This window comes from Melanotaenia boesemani, chromosome 4, assembly GCF_017639745.1.
Source record: "Melanotaenia boesemani isolate fMelBoe1 chromosome 4, fMelBoe1.pri, whole genome shotgun sequence".
Lineage (NCBI taxonomy): Eukaryota > Metazoa > Chordata > Actinopteri > Atheriniformes > Melanotaeniidae > Melanotaenia > Melanotaenia boesemani.
The window spans coordinates 25,284,333-25,290,332 of NC_055685.1; the positions used below are offsets into that span (position 1 = coordinate 25,284,333).

A 6,000-nucleotide genomic window follows, 5' to 3' on the forward strand; every position below is an offset into this window, starting at 1 on the left:
TCTCCCTCACCTCCTTCCATCCTTTTTCCATTCCCGCTTGTATTTGTGTTGAAGGAAATAGGAAAGACGAATGAAAATAAGCAAGGGGGAGGCAGAACAGCACAGGCAAACACATTTTAAAAAGATGTGGTCTTATATGTAGCAACCTCTTCACTTTGATACACACAGTCACACACAAAGAAGTATAAAGAAGAAGAAAAAAAGCAAATCAAAAGAACTAATGCATGGGGCTGCAGAATTAAATGTTTTAATTACAGCCTTAGTCTCTTTTCCATATTTCAATCAAATGTTTTATGTCTATGTATTCATCTTCATTAAAGAGAGTAGCTCTATTTAATCTTAGTGTGTACCAGCTGAAGGGAAGGTAAATTTGTTCATATTGCATGACAAGAACATCTGTAAATGATGCATTTATTGATGTGGCTTGGGTTTTTTTTTCTTTTTAAATAAGTAGAGCCCTGCCTCAACCTTTCTTGTCTCTTCACAAGTCTCCTTTTTTCTGGATTATCCATCCAACTATCTGTTTTTTGTTCTCATCCACTTCCTCCTTCTCTTTCCACCCGTCCATCCTCCTTTTGTTCTCATCTTCTAAAGCATGATCTGAGGTTTCCACACTCAGCTCAGGTCAATGATCCCATTCTACCAAACCATCATTCACAAGATGCCCTAGATGAGACTGATCAGAGGGCTTTCACACTCTTCCATGTCCTCATTCTCAGTACGTCCTTGTATTACCTAATACTGTGACTGCCCATTAAATCATTTGTGTTGCACTTTTGTGATATGATCATCGGCAGGCAAAAGACAGATACACAGGAATTGAAAAATAGAAGAGAAATAACCTTGTTTGGATTATAGTATAGTTGTGTGATTGCAAGAATTCATGGCAACCATATATAAAAACACTCAGAAAGTCCTTATTCCTTAAAATCTCTGGAAACCAGCATGTTCGATCAGAAAATATCCAAAAAGTTTGGTTTGATTTGGTAACTTTGGTATAAAAAATGTCATTTCTTACAGCATTTACTCTAGTTAAGGGGTGTCCACCCTCGAGTGCTGCAGTCCTGCATGTTTTCAGAGTTTCCCTTCTTCAGCACACCTGCTTCAAATTAAATGGATCCCACAGCCTATTATATTTTGCACAAAGAGGACCAGAGCTGGACGCCCCTGGACACAGAATGAACACTAAACCAGATTTTGTGCCTGAAATTCAAAGGCCTGATGCAAAAGCCTCAAGGTTTTGCTTTCCTCAACAGAGCTGTCTAATGAGTCCTTGTATGAATCTATAGGAATGCACATCTGTATTATGCTGCATATTTGAAAATCAGAGACAAACTGAAGAAAGGAGTTAACTCACTTTGCTTTACTCCACTCCATTTTCAGTCCAGTAAGATCTCACCACTTGTTTGGAGGTGCTGGAAAAAGTGTGACTTTTTCTCCTGATTAGCTACACTGCTGAAGGCTTGCAGGTGTCACCGAGATTTTTGTGAGTTTGTATAAATGATATAAAATAATTTCAAAACTTATTTTAAGGATTAGAGAATCCTTAAAATCATTCTTGAAATTCCTCGATCTACAACTCACCATCTTAAAGAAAGAAAAAAGTATAGTTTTAAAACTCGTCTTAAAAACCATTTTTATTCTTTGGCTTTCAACCTCAGTGGGACTTTTTTATCTTATTTGTTTTAATTGTTTTTAATGTGTTGGTTTTTAGCTGTTCTTATGTTTGCTATTGTCATTTCTTTTCATGTTATATTTGTTGATATTTGGATTTTACTTGTGTGCAGCACTTTGTTCAGCTGTGGTTGTTATAAAGTGCTTTATAAATAAAGTTGGCATGGCATAACATGGCATGGCATTGCATGATATGGTATTTTTAAGGACAGGGAGATACCATACAGGGGAATAATGTAAATTTTCAAATGCAAGAGGTAAAAATACTGACCAGGTTTTTTTAAAATGTTACAAAGTTAAAATGCAAAATCCCCAAATACTCATTCATGTCCAAAACTTTAACAAATTATTTTTTATTATCACAGCGCACTTCCAGTGGGTTGCCTAATTATTAGTGTTGTAAAAGAGTAGCAGAAATGTATACAATCATAATGCTGAAAGCTTGCTAAACTGACAAGAAAGTACTGAAAAGATACATTTCTTTTGCAATTCCACTAAAAAAACAGAATTGATCTTTAAAATCAATAATGGAGACTGCAACTGCACATCGCCTTTTAAACCAAATCATAAACATCATCTAATCACTATATAATCATGAGACTTTTTGTATAGACAAGTACTTGAAACTGCGCTCAAATCATGTCCTCTTATTTTTCCATTATTGTGCTTTAAATACATATGTATGCCTTTGTCCCTTATAGATAGATTTGCCCTGTGTTCTTATTCTTGAACTAAATATTTTCTGTTTACAAATTTTCCTACACTGTCAATATTTGCACATAGGTTTTGCCATCTCTTTTGTACTATTTGTTTAAATAAACCTTTGGTGACAACTGATTCTGTCTTTGTAAGACTTGCAGAAATAGTGTTCAACTTTCTGTAATGTCTTAATCCTCTCCACCCAAGATTATGTTTCCCTCATAGTCTTCTTCTCACCCTTCTTCTTCCTTGTCTTTCTATTTTTTACTTATATTGTTTCTCTGATCTTATATTCTCAAATATTCACTGCACACCTTTAGGACCATAAATCCAATCCACTACTTGGATTTCCATCAGCGCTGTATTCCACCTTCAGTCATAAGACACCCATCATTGAAGTGACACAAACATAATGTGGCACCTTGCCTAAGATGTAGTTTAAAATTTACTTTTTTAGAAATATAAGAACATCTTTTTAAGGTGCAAATATATTTTTCCCCATTCAATTCCCAAAAAGTCAGAAGATCATGTCACATATTGTCATTCACATAAAACTGCTCTTTTATTCTATATGAAAACAGTAGAACACAGACCAATGCTGAAAACAGTTGCATGTTTGTTAATTTTTGTGTGTAGATGAGTGTATACAAATGTCTGACCCAAGGGGAATTCCCATTCACCTGCTGCCCCCACAGAAGATTTATGAATGAGATCTTAGAGGCCTGTAGGCATTAATAGACCTCTGCTGCTGACAGTGTTTCGTATTTCAAAGGAGAGGAGAGGAGAGGAGAGGAGAGGAGAGGAGAGAAGTATGTTTAGATTTTGTAACACTGTTTCACCCAAAAATGGTGATAATGATGTTGACTATGATTATAATGATAATTATGATGATGGAGGAGGTGGTGAAAGTGGTATTGAGAACGATGACAGACATGGAAATGATGGTTTCAGATTGTAACAAAAGAACTGAAGATGAAGTTGCTGCTGCTGATGATGATGCTGATGCAAACAAGAACACAAATAAGATATATAGAAAGATGGCATAGAAGATAGAAGAAAGATAACGAGAAAATGCACTGATTAAGGCATTTGTAAATGCAAGGATGATGTTGCATATGTTGAAGATTGTTGAATATAATGTTTATGGACACAACAAACTGTTTTGAGAAGGCCAAAGAGGGAAGATGGTTAGTCGATGATGATGCACATATTGATAAAACTGTAGGGGGAAGGGCATGTTGGATGATGTAAGGATGAGGATGTGGGGGAAGCTTGATAAATTCAAATTTAATGGGGATGAGAATAAGAACTGGATACAGTATAACTGAAAACCCTTGTGTAAGTCTAGTTCTGTCCTGTCATAATAAGTTCTTTCAGTCTAATCAAACTTAGCCCTCTTTCCAACAGAGTTTGCTCCAATCTAGCCTCCAACATTCTTGCACTGTCCGACCAAATGAGTAATATCCATCAATCACAATGAGATCCATAAACCAACTCTTTCCACTGGAGAGGCGACTTACTGGTAGAGAAGAAATCTCAGTTCTTCAGCGGCTGCTGGAGGTCTACTGATTCGCTCCTCACGTTGCGCCATACATGACAGAATTCACGCAGGCGATCGTCCATCATTTTTAAACATGTTTGGTCCATATGACCGTTATGACAGAGGGGGAGGGAGGGGGTTTAACGGGATATGAATTTTTCGGGTGAGGGTGTGTTCCCGGTGGCTATGATAGGTCGTCAGTGCAACGTGGGTCTCATCAGTCGATGAGATGACAAGGAGTAAGGAGCGGGGCACCCGGAGCTATGTGCGTCAGCGCGCATTGGAGAGGCGATAAATCAAATGACTACCAGAAAGTGCGGATGTAGGGCGCCATCTCTCTTCTGTCTCAACTCCCTCACTGCCCGTTTCAACCCCTCTCCCACCCTTTGGTTTCTTATCTCCCCTCCATCTCCCTCTCTATGTCTCTCTCACTTCTGCCTCCTTTCTGTTCTCACTTCGTCTCCAAATGGGAACAGCGCTGCTCCCGCTGCTGAGAGGGGTTTGTGCTGGGCTAAAGAGACTAAATGCCCCCTTACCTTCCCTCCATCTCAGCAAATCTATCGAAACAATCACTTTGATATGGAAATTGGTAACTCGAGCACAGGCACTTGGTTGCGCGCGAACAGTGTGTTCACGCATATTTTGACAGGGATCTGCACATCCTCATCTCTACCTCTCTCTTTCATCAAACACACACTCATGGACCGCGTTGTGATGCATGTGAATAGACGTTCTTGCTCACGCAGACATACACAGGCACACACACATACTCACATACACTCAAAGACAGCCGCTTTGCACTCAGAGGCGCACTTAGCGATTTGTGTTTGGCACCGAGCAACTCCAACACCACCACCCTGGTCCGAACGGGTCAACCGGGGATCTCCTGGGTTCACAAACCGCTGCATCATATCTTACAAGCACAGCGCTCTGTTCAACAGCTGTCTCGCGCACCCAAACAAAACATATAGATTACAAGTGACAAAACTGTCCTTTGTTTCTGAAAAAATGTGTTAAACTGTTAATATGACAAACCTGAAACAATTTAATTTATTCCCAATCTGTCCACGCTTCCCTGTCACTCTTCTCGGAGATCTCTTATCTCCATATTCTGTCTTTTACTCGGCCCCTGTGTCTCTGTCACGTTAAGTGTGTGAGGAGTGGACCCTGCCCAACAGCTGGACGAGACTGTCCGAGCTGCTATGCTAATAAAAGATAGATGTATTTACAAATAAGAGTCTTTTAATCTTAATCAGACCACAATCTGTCAACGTGGCAGCATGCGTGCATCCCTCTTGTACGCACCCTATGCATCTACAACTGAAGAAAGCCCCGCCGACACTGAGCACAGTCTGGACACCAGGCAGCAATGCTGCACTTGTCTTACCGTGATCGGAGTTCTGGTCTGACAGGGAGGAGGAAGAGGGAGCCGGCAGCTTTACGGTCCGTTCTGCAGCAGCAAAGACGGAGAAAGCGAGAGTATTATCCCTGGACGTGCGTTCCAGTAGAGAGAGAGAGAGAGAGAGAGAGAGAGAGAGAGAGAGAGAGAGAGAGAAGGTGGGGAGTGGGTTACAGGCAAGCAGAGTTGGTAGCAAATAGGGATGAGGGGCAGAGACAGGGAGAGGGAGAGGGGGTGATGTGGTCCGACAGAAGGATTAAGCTGAAAGGAGAACCAGATGTTCCATATGAGCGGCACAACCTGCAGGCAACACTGGGGGTATTTGTTTTCTTTTATAATATGCGCGTCGGCATTTAAAAATGTCGAAACCACATATGAAAATACCAAAACAAGCCCGATTTAAATATCACAGTATATCCACTGGGACTTCACGCATCTGTGAGTTTCCATACTTTCTATTAAATATGCAATTTTATCTAACATCATCATCATTATTACTGTAAAGAATTATGACTGCATAATAAATGTGAGTCGTGCTTTTTTTAATCAACTATTACGCCAAATTTCAACAACAAGGGGTTTATTTCTAACCAAATCATGTGTGGCATTTATCGATGAACGTGCGCATGAACCACCTACAGATATTTAAAATTATGAAGGATCGCTTAATAATTTCCAGAAGAAATGG

At 39.8% G+C, this 6,000-nt stretch overlaps 1 protein-coding gene across 1 annotated transcript in view; it reads right to left on the reverse strand.

Moving 5' to 3' along the window:
• The window catches only part of LOC121638892 (protein phosphatase 1 regulatory subunit 29-like), a 237,428-nt gene extending 232,061 nt beyond the window's left edge, over positions 1–5,367 (reverse strand). The window contains exon 1 of the mRNA XM_041983962.1: positions 5,301–5,367. The gene's annotated coding sequence lies outside the window, so the exon portion shown is untranslated. The remainder of the gene's footprint in view (positions 1–5,300) is intronic.
• Between the last annotated feature and the right edge of the window lie 633 nt (positions 5,368–6,000).